At 41.0% G+C, this 11,519-nt stretch overlaps 1 protein-coding gene across 6 annotated transcripts in view; it reads left to right on the top strand.

The window, feature by feature from the left end:
• The first annotated feature begins 11,138 nt into the window (after positions 1 to 11,138).
• NFXL1 (nuclear transcription factor, X-box binding like 1) overlaps positions 11,139 to 11,519 on the top strand; it is a 77,757-nt gene continuing 77,376 nt past the window's right edge. For 5 of the 6 annotated variants that reach the window (XR_010409387.1, XM_045881196.3, XM_045881195.3 and 2 more), the window contains exon 1: positions 11,273 to 11,423. The gene's annotated coding sequence lies outside the window, so the exon portion shown is untranslated. The other variant, XM_045881193.3, reaches the window with a different exon arrangement.

Genomic DNA, 11,519 nt, shown 5'->3' with positions numbered 1-11,519 from the left:
CATGATCCCAGGGTCCTGGGATTGAGTCCTACATTGGGCTCCCTGCTCAGCGGGAAGCCTGCCTCTCCCACTCCCCCTGCTTGTGTTCCCTCTCTCGCTGTGGCTCTCTCTGTCAAATAAATACATAAAATCTTTAAGAAAAAAAAGAAATTCTTAGTTAAAATATTGGTACCAAATCTCTGAATATAGACCTCTTGGTTTCCCACCACTGACCTAGTTTCATTTCCGTGTTTTACCTGAAGAGGGCCTCTATGCCAAACCAGAAAGCCTTGCTTCTTTGTAGCTCAGAGAGGGTGGTCAAAAATAAATCACAAAGAATCTAAAAATATGTAATATAGCTTAACCGTATTTCAAACACTTATCTGCAATCAAATATAGTATGCCAAAGGTACTGACAACGTGGATAGAGTGTTTGCTCCTGAGCCCGGTTAAGATCGCTGTCTTCAGGTTATGCGATCTTCGAGAACAGGAAGCCATAACTAAATCATCTATTTGAGCTGTACGTAGATTTGTGGACAAAAGGAAATCAGTAAATATCACTTATTTGAACTTTCAAAAATTTATCATAACAATGACGATTATTAATTAAATTATATATGACGTTTAGAACAAGATCACACAATAAATGGTAAGGGTAAATAGATTCTCTACGTCCTGATCCTGATGGGACCACTTATACCTAACATGTTTAAATATGATCTTAAAACCAATGGAAGAGCTTCAGTAGAGATAAGTTCCACTGGAGTCAAATACTTCAAATGATAAATTTTTAAATAATTGGCTTTAAGCAATCAAATACAGTAAAGTCTTACATAAGGAGTTCTGTAGCCTGTAATGTTCCAGGGAGGAATTACCAAAAAAAAAAAAAAAACCAAAAACAAAAACACAGGCTGGGTTTCTTTAGGAAGTTTTAGGAAGTATCGTTTTCTGCCTTTGTAGAAAATCAGAGGCATCTGAACTTAGAAAATTGTATGCAATTCTGTTGAGCAATCCCTGAATATATTAGAGGTGGATGGGCTCTCAAGAACGAGTAAGAGCGTGACATGTGAATGAATGGAGGGGCAGGAGGGAATGTGGGACTCCAGCCCAGAAAGACCAAGGCTGAGAGAAATATGTTTAAAAAAACAGCAACGGCAACAAGAAACAGTCACCTAGATGATTATTAAGAGCATGGAGAGACTTAATATGGATGAATTCATCTACAAAGTGCTTTCAGAAGCTGATGATTCCCCAACCTGTCCCTGATGCCTAAGAGAAAAGGAACATCTAGTCTCACAGTGGAAAGAGACCTTAAAGCTTATCGGGTCCTGAAGCCAAGGGTAAGATAAACAGAGTGATCCAGGAGCCTCTGATTTTCTTTACTGATTGGACTTTCCTGAGTGTTTGCTGCACTTGCCAGACACACAGCAGATAACGTGGTACCAAAGCCCCGGGACGGCTCTTCTCCTTGGGGAGCCAATGATTCTTAGAAGTGAATTATTGAGCAGAGTTTTGAGGAAAAGAAAAAAAAAATATTTCTGTGCTGAGAAAGGCCAGGTACAATAATGAGGGTAACTGTTTCTAGGGCAATCTGTTCAACCTTCCCTGATTATGACCATAATAAATGGCCCATATAAAATGCGTTTTGATGGCGATCCAGGAAACACGTAGCTGTAACTTTTCAGAAAAGAATATTTCCCCTTCAAACATGCAGTGTATTCGAGGACTTCTTCCATCTATCCTATTTTAGTTCTTTTGAAAAAATGCTTGTTGCCAATTACTAAATTGATTTCATGATTAATTAATGGGCTATTAGTGGCAGTTTGGGGGAAAAAAAGCACTCTTCCAGAGAAGGTTAAGTAGGATTGCCTGGAAGAGGAATTCACTTTAAACTAGGCAGAGGTGAGGAGAATCATGTAATGGGGAAGGAGAGGGAAAAATACACAACAGTGGAGGTTCTGGAAACCTCTTTATATAAAACATTAAGACAATAATTCCTCACAGTGCTGTCACTAGGAATGAAACATAGCTTATTTAGAGTGGTTGCCTGTTATTTCTTGAGACCATAATGTACGGATGAATTACCTTGTTGCCAGATGGTTCCATCATTTTTTTTTTTTTAAAGTGATATCTGAATGTCAAACTCATTTGCAGGAGCTTCTCTTCTAGTTTTTAGAAGATTTTCTTTCAACACATTCAGAGAAATAGTCTTTTCCTAGGTCACAGATGAATGGTAAGAGCGTTTTGCAAGGTGCCTCGAATCTACTCAGAAGTAGGATTTTCAGATTTTATTTTTCTCTTCAAGAGAACACAGTGGTTGTGGAAATGAATTCTCCTACTAACTTTAGGAGCATTAGGCGCTGTTTGGCACACTGTCACTCCATATTAGGAACTAACTAACATGTTTCTAGTTTGATGCAAACCTTGGAAAAGTAAACGCAACAGAATAATCCAGTAACAAGCCTGGGAAGGATCTTCAGATGTTAAGTTAATTATTGCTGAGCTCACCTGAGTAATATCTAACAGAATAGTATCTAAGCACTTTCAAAGGCCTCAAGGAATTAAAATTTTATCATTTCTTTTAAGCTGATGATTTGATTCTCTGACAACCATCTCATTACCCTTGGAAAGTTTTTCAAATTCTTTTAATGACTTTTGATTACAGATCTATATAAAATTTATTGAAATGGAATTATCAACTTTCCTTCACAAAGCTGGATTATTTGTGTATTGTAGGAGTTTAGAGGTAGGTTCAGTTGCATGCAGAAGATAATCATGGCTTAGTGAAATTCAGGAACTGTGGTTTAAACATGATAGATCTATATTTACTTCTCATGCTCAAGTCCAGACACAGGCAGAACAGGGCTGCCATGACATTTTCCAAAGAAGTCCTCAGGGAAATTAGCTCCTCTCTGGATGTTTCTACAGATCTGCCTTTCATTCCCTAGGTCTCCTCTCCCAAGATCACCTCATGGTCTGAGATGGCTAATCCACCTTCTGCCATCCCATTTGCACGTTAGACACCAGGAAAGAGGAAGACAGGAAGAAGTACATTGTGCTTCCCTTCAGGACACTTTCCACTTTCACTTACATCTCAGCGACAAAAACTTGGTTGTGTGGTTACACCTAAGAGCAAGAGAGGCTGAAACAACATAGTTTTTACTATGGGATATACAATATCATATATCCCATATAAAATATATGTAAAATAATAATTATATTGTATATAATATAAAATAATATAAATATAAACAATATATATTAGTATATAATGTTATATATGATATAACATTAAAGTCTAGCAGAAATGCCTATCTTCTTTCCTTAGCAATAGAACCCCTGAATTTATATATATCCCATGTATGGGATACCTGCCTAGATAAATCCATTGTTTCTTGAGACCATTATAAACTAATGAACTATCCTGCACCCAGCATTATCTTTTTTATTTTTAAGGTGATATCTAAATGTCAACTCTACTTTCAGGGGTTTCTATTCTAGTTTTAGACAATCTCCTTTCAACATATTCAGAGAAATAGTGAACCTTTTGTTAGATCACAGATGAACGGCAACAACATCTTACAAGGTGTTTTGAGTTTGCTCGGAACTAGGATGTCTGCTAGACTTGAACTCTGGGCTGAGAGAAGGAAAAAAATCTCTTGGTTCCTTGAGTGCTCCCCAAGGCTATAGCAGTCCCTCAGAGGACACGGCCAAGCTGAACACTGAGAGGGCTGGATCCCAGACCTGGAGTGCCTAGCCTCCAGAAGAGTCTCATGCCCCAAAGAGTACACCGGCCCCATGTTACACCCTAGGGCTTACGACTCACTCCAGCATCAGGCATGGGAGCAAGCCTGAAGAATGTCTGAGCTAAGTCTGTTACAATGGACAAACACTCCAAATACCTGTCTGAGAAATGACATTGTCCTCCTGTGCACAGGTCCCTAGACCCTCTCTTGTACTCAAGGACTTTGCTGTTACAATGATCTCCCCCTTCCCTTGCCCCCCCATCATGCTTTATCATCCCCCCCACCCTCTGTGGATTGGTTGTCCCCTTCAATGTGCAATGGCTCAGATCTTAAAAGAACATCCACCTGTTGCTTGACCCTGTATCTGCTTTCAGTCAACACCACATTCTACTCTCCTTTACTGTAAAACTCTTCTCTAGGACTGTCTTTACAGATCCTCTTTCCCTGTTCTTCCTTGAACCTGACACAGTTAAGTTTTGCTGCTCTCACTCCACTGAAGCCTCTTGTCAAGGTCGCTGATGACCCCTGCTTTGCCAAATCTAATGGTCAGTCCTGAGTCCAAGACTTACTAGACCTCTCAGTAGTGTTAGGTAGAGACAATCACCACCTTTCCTGAAACATTTTTTTCACTTGCCTTTCAAGACACTTGGCTTTCAGTCACTTCTCTGGACTTCCATCTCCCTTGGTTCCCCTCCTCATTGAATCTTTAAAGGCCAAAGTGTCCCAGGGCCACAATATTCACTCCCTAATTGAGCTCATATATCCCATGGCACTTTATAAGCATCTATATGCTGACAACTCCTAAATTTATAACCCCAGGCTCTCCTCTGGACTCCAGACTTAAGTATCCAACTAGGCACTTGGTATCTCCTTTGGTAGATGTGCTTTAATAAGAAATACATATTTTGGCCTTTTTTCTGGCTCCTGGCCCAAGCTCCTAAAAACCATTGTAGTTTCCTAAGTGATAAGAGCTTTAGGAACATCTTTTATTATGTTTGGTTTTTGTCACTGGCTCCTGAGACAGCTCCAGAGTGAAAAATTTTAAAAGGCATTTTTTTTTTTTGCTATTCATAGCAAGTGCCTTTCAACCACATCTGAGTTTTTGTTGATGAGGTAACTTTTGGAAAGCCCCTAATCTTTGGGAAGAGGAGAGGGGCTGGAGGTTGAGTTCATCCCTAACACTCAATGATCTAATCAACAAGGCCTATGTAATGAAGCCTTAGTCATAAAACCTTAATTCAGGGGGTTTGGAAATCTTCTGGCTTGGTAAGCACACTGAGGGGCTGGGAGAGTGGTGCCCCCCAGAGAAGGCATGGAAGCTCTGTGTCCCTTCCCACATTCTTTGCCGTATGCCTCTCTTCCATGTGGCTATTCCTGGGTTGTATCACTTATAACAAATCAATAATCAAAAGTAGACTGTGTCCCTGGCTTCCGTGAGCCATTTTAGCCAATTATAGAACATGGGGAGGGGGACACGGGGACCTCCCATTTATAACTAGTTTGCCACAAGTACTGGTGACAACATGAGACTTGAACTGGCGTCTGAAGTGTGGGTGGGGACAGTCTTGTAGGACTGAGCTCTTAGCCAGTGGGGCCTGGGCTCTCCAGGCAGTTAGTGTCAGAACTGGGTTAAATGTAGGACACCTCGTTGGTATATTCTGCAAACTGAATTATTTTGTGTGGAAGAACCTACGCATCTGGTGCCAGAGTGTCGTTGTGCATAGAGAGAAGCTGGAGGTTTTATTTTTAGTGAGGATTTGATGTGTCCTAAGCAGAACTCATGACTTTTTTTTCAGACTTGTTTCTTCCCCAGTATTCCCTATGTCTGAAAATGGTGCTGCCATTGACCCAGGTCCTCAGGTGAAAAACTTTGAGTCGAGTCATCTTTTCTTGACTCTTCATCTCAAACCTGTTCTCTAATCTATTGGTGAATGCAGTCAGCTCAACTTTCAAGATACATCCTGAATGTGACGGTAATGCATCACATCCACTGCTCATCCATACCACCATCTTTCACCGGAATTCCTACAGTATACTGTTAACCAGTGTCTAATTCCACTCTTGCTCTCCTTACCCCAATAGTCCATTTCCATCGAGTTGCCATGGTGATCTTTTAAAAACCAAATCAGATTTTAAAAAAGACCATTCCTTTTTTGATATCATTTCCCCTTTCTTGAACCTCATAGTGGTTACGTATTGCCAACATTGAGATTTTTCTCCTGTTTTCAAGGTGCTCTCCAGCCTTATTTATGACCCTTGCCTTAAGATTCAACAGAATTTTCTTTTTTGGTTCAAAACACATGCCATGTTTATTTTCACTCTAAACCTGAGCTTATGCTGTGTCCCTACCACTCAGATTGCATGTTTCCATCCTGTTCAAATCTTATCCTGACCTTAATAATTCATTTAGTTCTTAGGGTCTTCATGAGCCTCTTCATTCCTATCCTGGTACTTTACTTACAGTGAATCCCTCCCATCTCTGAGTACATACGTCCAGTACCTGACAGTATTAGATATCCACTAGATTCAACTATTGATTGATGGATGGATGGATTATTAAGCTGAATATTTGAAAACAGCTTACATTAAATATAAATAAATGTTTGGTTGATTTTGTCTCTGTTATGAAGGTTTTCCTAGAAAAAGTAAAATGATAAAGGTAAAAAAATTAGTTTTGTTTTCATGAAATTCATATTATATAGTACTATTTTTATTATTCAATTCTGATTATTACTAACAAAAGGAAAAAAGGAATCAGTTCCCTAAAGTTATATACATTTTAACCTGACTAGGAAAACAATCTGATTATTAATTTTTCTAGTTCTCCTCTGATCCTACATATGGCAGAAAATCTTTTTTTTACTTATTTTGGCGGTATATTTTGCACTCTGTGTCGTATCCTTTATTTCCTTTTTTAAAATATAAATTCAAGTTAGTTAACATATAGTGTATTATTAATTTCAGGGTAGAATTTAGTGACTCATCATTTGCATATAACACTCAGTGCTCATTACATCAAGTGCCCTCCTTAATGCCCATCACCTAGTTACCCCATCCTCCCATCCACCTCCCCTCCAGCAACCCTCAGTTTGTTTCCTAGAGTTAAGAGTCTCTATCCTATTTTATTTTTCCTTCCCTTTCCTTATGTTCATCAGTTTTGTTTCTTAAATTCCACATATGAGTGAAATCACATGGCATTTGTCTTTCTCTGATGGATTTGTTTCGCTTAGCATTATACCCTCTAGTTCCATCCAAGTTGTTGCAAATGGCAAGATTTCATGCTTTTGATAGCTGAGTAATAATCCACTGTGTATGTATATATACACCACATCTTCTGTACCCATTCATCTGTCGATGGACATCTGGGCTCCTTCCATAGTTTGGCTATTGTGGACATTGCTGCTATAAACATTGGGGTGCATGTGCCCCTTCAAATCACTATTTTTGTATCATTTAGACAAATACCTAGTAGTGCAGTTGCTGGGCGGTAGGGTAGTTCTATTTTTTTTTAAAGATTTTATTTATTTGACAGAGAAAGAGAGGGAGAAGAAGCAGGGGGAGGGGCAGAGGGAGAGGGAGAAGCAGGCTCCCTGCCGAGCAGGGACCCCGATGCGGGACTCAATCCCAGGACCCTGAGATCATGACCTGAGCCAAAGGCAGACACTTAACGGCTGAGCCACCCAGACGCCCCGGGTAGTTCTATTTTTAACTCTTTGAGGAACCTCCATCCTGTTTTCCAGAGGATTTTTGTTGTTGTTGTTGCTGTCAGTTTGATTGGGTCATATCCAGTATGTCAAGGAAAGCTGATCTAAAATGTTTACAGTGCCCGTATCACTTAGTGCCCAATCAGGAATAGAAACTACGCAGTGGGTTAAGTTTAATACAAAGAATGAATAAACTTTGATAAAATAATGACTATAAGGAAACCAAAAATGGTATTCTAGAGCTGAGGGAGAATATCCAAAAAAGGAGAAGCTTGGAAGGGCCTCCCCTCCCCCAAGGCTGGTTTCAGATCCTAGCAGAGGAGCTTGCTGGTTTGCTCTGGACACAGATGTTCTGCAGTCCCTCTGGAGTGCAGCTGATCAGAAACCAGTGAGGTGGGCTTGCAGAGAGAATGGAGGCTGGGGCATAGGGGACCTGTGCCATGGTTTACAGAGAATGGTGACAGGTGTAGGGCATGGGAGCTGTTGGCTGCAAAGTAAATGGTGACTCAGGGCGCTGGAATGAGCAGGGGGCCTTGGGGCCAGTTTCCATGTTGAGAGGTTTGGCCAGAAGGTTAACTGCAGGCCAGGCAGAGGCTGCAAGGTTGCTGACCCAACCCCTAGTAGCAGGAAACACCCCCCAAAACAGTTCTCTCCTGCAATGTCTCTCTAGCACCCTCTGCTGGGAAAACATAAGGTGGCGCTCTCAGAGGAGGTGCTTGAAAGAGTTCTGTCCTTTATTACAGAAGACATATTGAAGGGTGAATTGGAGCTGAGAGGCAATAAATTGATAACTGGCACAGTGTTTACCTAAGTATATATGTATTTGTCAAGGGTAAATGTATTTGGGGGATTTTGTGTGAATACTCTGGCAAAAAAAATCCACATTAGGATAATATATCAGTAATGGACAAATAAATATAATTAAATCACATTTTTCAAGTGGCCGGACAATGGAAGTATTCAGATATCTTATTTTTTCTATATTTACTTTAGAATTCTTTTCCGAATTGAGGTGTATCATACGTATAGCAAATCTCACAAATCATAAATGTATATTTTTTTGTTTTTACATGTGTACACACAAGTGAAACTACTATCCAGATCAAGATACAATTTTTCCACCACTTAGATACCTCACTCCTCCTCCCAGTTAAAATCGTCCTACCCCCATCAGAGGCAAGTACTACTCTGGCTTCTATTTCTTGTTCAGGAACTTCATGAAATTGGAACCACAAGTAAGGACTTTGTTGTGTCTGGCTTCTTTTGCTTAATATGATGTCTTTGAGATCCACCCAGGTATATATAATGAACACACACATATATATTCATTATATGAATACAGCACATTTATTTTTCTATTCTCCTGGACATTAAGGTTGTTTCTAATTTGGGGCTGTTATGAATAAGGCTGCTTTAAATGTGAGTTTTTGTGGACTATGCACTTGTTTCTTTTAGGTGTGTATACAGAAGTGGAATTGCTTGGTCATGGTGCTGTAGTAGTAGGTTGTGTTTAGTTTTAGTAGATACTGTCTACATTTTTTTTTTTTTTAAGATTTTATTTATTTATTTGACAGAGAGACACAGCGAGAGAGGGAACACAAGCAGGGGGAGTGGGAGAGGGAGAGGGAGAAGCAGACTCCCCGCGGAGCAGGGAGCCCGAGGCGGGGCTCCATCCCAGGACCCTGGGATCATGACCCGAGCCGAAGGCAGACACTTAACGACTGAGCCATCCTGGCGCCCCACACATTTTTTGAAAGTCTTTGATCCAATTTCCACTTCCACCAATAAGTATTAGAGTTCTTGTTGCCAACACTTGGTATTGTCAGCCTTTCTTAGCTATTCCTCTGAGTACTATTTTTAAGAATTAAAATTAATTGGACTTGCACAATAATATTTATCAATCTTTGGGCGCCTGGGTGGCTCAGTTGGTTAAGCGACTGCCTTCGGCTCAGGTCATGATCCTGGAGTCCCGGGATCGAGTCCCGCATCGGGCTCCCTGCTCGGCAAGGAGTCTGCTTCTCCCTCTGACCTTCCTCCTTCTCATGCTCTCTGTCTCTCATTCTCTCTCTCTCAAATAAATAAATAAGATCTTTAAAAAAAGAAAATAAAATAAAATTAAAAAAAAATTTATCAATCTTTATAATTTTAATTATATATTTATAATATTTAATTATATTTCTCATGTTACCTTTTGAGAAACACACAAAAAACCCTCTTGTTTCTTCCAAATATTATCTAAAATTTCAAAGTAAAAATAACAGCAATGGTCACTTCTGAAAATGTTCTCAATTTACCTATGCTTCTACATGATACACAGTTTTTTTACTGCAAAACTTTACTGTCATACTATAACAGTTTCCTAATTCAGAGAACACATAAGATTCTTTCTGATTCCAAAGTAATTATTATGATTATAAATTTTCATTGTATAATATGGCAGGGGAAAATTCTGATTATGAGTTATATGACTTATTAGGTCCTCTAAAAGTAACTGGAATTTTAGGTAAATATTAAATACATTTATACAGTAATTATATAGCATGGTGCTTAAAAATATAGGCCAGGAATCATACTACTCAGTTGTGATTCTGATTGTGCTAGGATTTTGAATAAGAAAATCATGTTTAAAAATAGTATCAGTGGGGCGCCTGGGTGGCTCAGTCGGTTAAGCGACTGCCTTCGGCTCAGGTCATGATCCTGGAGTCCCGGGATCGGGTCCCGCATCGGGCTCCCTGCTCGGCGGGGAGTCTGCTTCTCCCTCTGATCCTCCCCCTCTCATGCTTTCTGTCTCCCATTCTCTCTCAGATAAATAAATAAAATCTTTAAAAAGAAAAATAGTATCAGTGATAACAATAACTAGCTATATGAGCAAGGGAGGTTACTTAACTTCTCTGTACTTCGTGTTCTCAGCTGTAAAACGGGAATAGTGTTATCGTGAATAACTAATTAACTAACTAGTTAATACAGGAGACATTTTGAATAGTGCCTGGCACTTAGCAAATGCTATTTAAACATTAGGTATTTATTATTAATGTAGAGAAATTAAGTTGAAGAGTTGTATAAAGACTGTGTCGTTCCAAACAGCAATCAACGTATTTCTCAATCCCAGACAGACCTCCAATTTTTTGGAATTTATTTACTTATCCATATCTTCCCGGAAATGTCGGCAAAGTCAGCTTTAGGTCATGGCGCTCAACTACTTTCCGTAATGTAACCTACTTCAGGGAGCTGTCACGTGGGTAAAAATCGGCCCGCCTCAGGAAAACCTTATTGTAAACTATACAAACTATGAGAGACGTATCCTCTACATCGCTTCAGCAATTCCTAAGGGCGCTTTCTCCACTCCAGCCACGTTTCCGCAATACTCCCCAGCTCTTCCTCCCTCTTCCCCGACCCCGAAGTGTTTTCATTGTTTATTTCCGTCAGTGAGAACCCTCCTGCCACCTGAAAGCTCGGGTCAATGCTAAAGCTGGAGGACAGTCAATTATGGCTACTCTGACAAAATCCTGACACCCAAATGGGTTTAAGGTATTCGTAGGGAAGCCCCAGCAACCTCTGGAGTCGAGAACACTTACAGTCCGCCCACCTCCCCAACCTTCCACCCTCTCTGGGCGACGGTCCCACCCAAGCCCCACAGCACGCTGGGAATTGTAGTTTCCGAAGACTCAGTCCAAATCAGCGCACGCGTTCTGAGCTCCTCTCGCTAACCGCCCTCCCCGCCCCCCCACAACACTCCCGGATAAGGAAGTGGCCAGTGATGCCACGCGTTCTGCGGGCAGTTGATCCGGGCTTCTGGGAGTTGTAGTCGCCGGGAGCGGGCGCCGTCGGTAAGGAGACGTAGATTTCCTTGGGGTCCGCTACTGCAGTTGGTTCCCGGCGGGAGCCGAGCGGTCAGCCTGTACTTCCATCTGCACCGCCCTGCCCCTGGGGCTGAGGAGGCGCTTTCGTTTCCCCGGGCTCTCCCACTCTGGAGCTGGGTGCTCCTTGCCCTGAGGTCCATTTCTCTGCCTAGTCCTCTGCCTCTCCGGTCCATCTCCAAAACCTGGGCTTAGCGGGGACTCACCCTCCTAGTGACAGGGCCGCGACCTTC

This window comes from Mirounga angustirostris, unplaced genomic scaffold, assembly GCF_029215605.1.
Source record: "Mirounga angustirostris isolate CCGP_5_RB_7025 unplaced genomic scaffold, mMirAng1.0.hap1 SCAF_2, whole genome shotgun sequence".
Classification (NCBI taxonomy): Eukaryota; Metazoa; Chordata; class Mammalia; order Carnivora; family Phocidae; genus Mirounga; species Mirounga angustirostris.
Note: the sequence above shows the minus strand (reverse complement) of the source record. Positions and strands in the feature narration are given on the sequence as shown.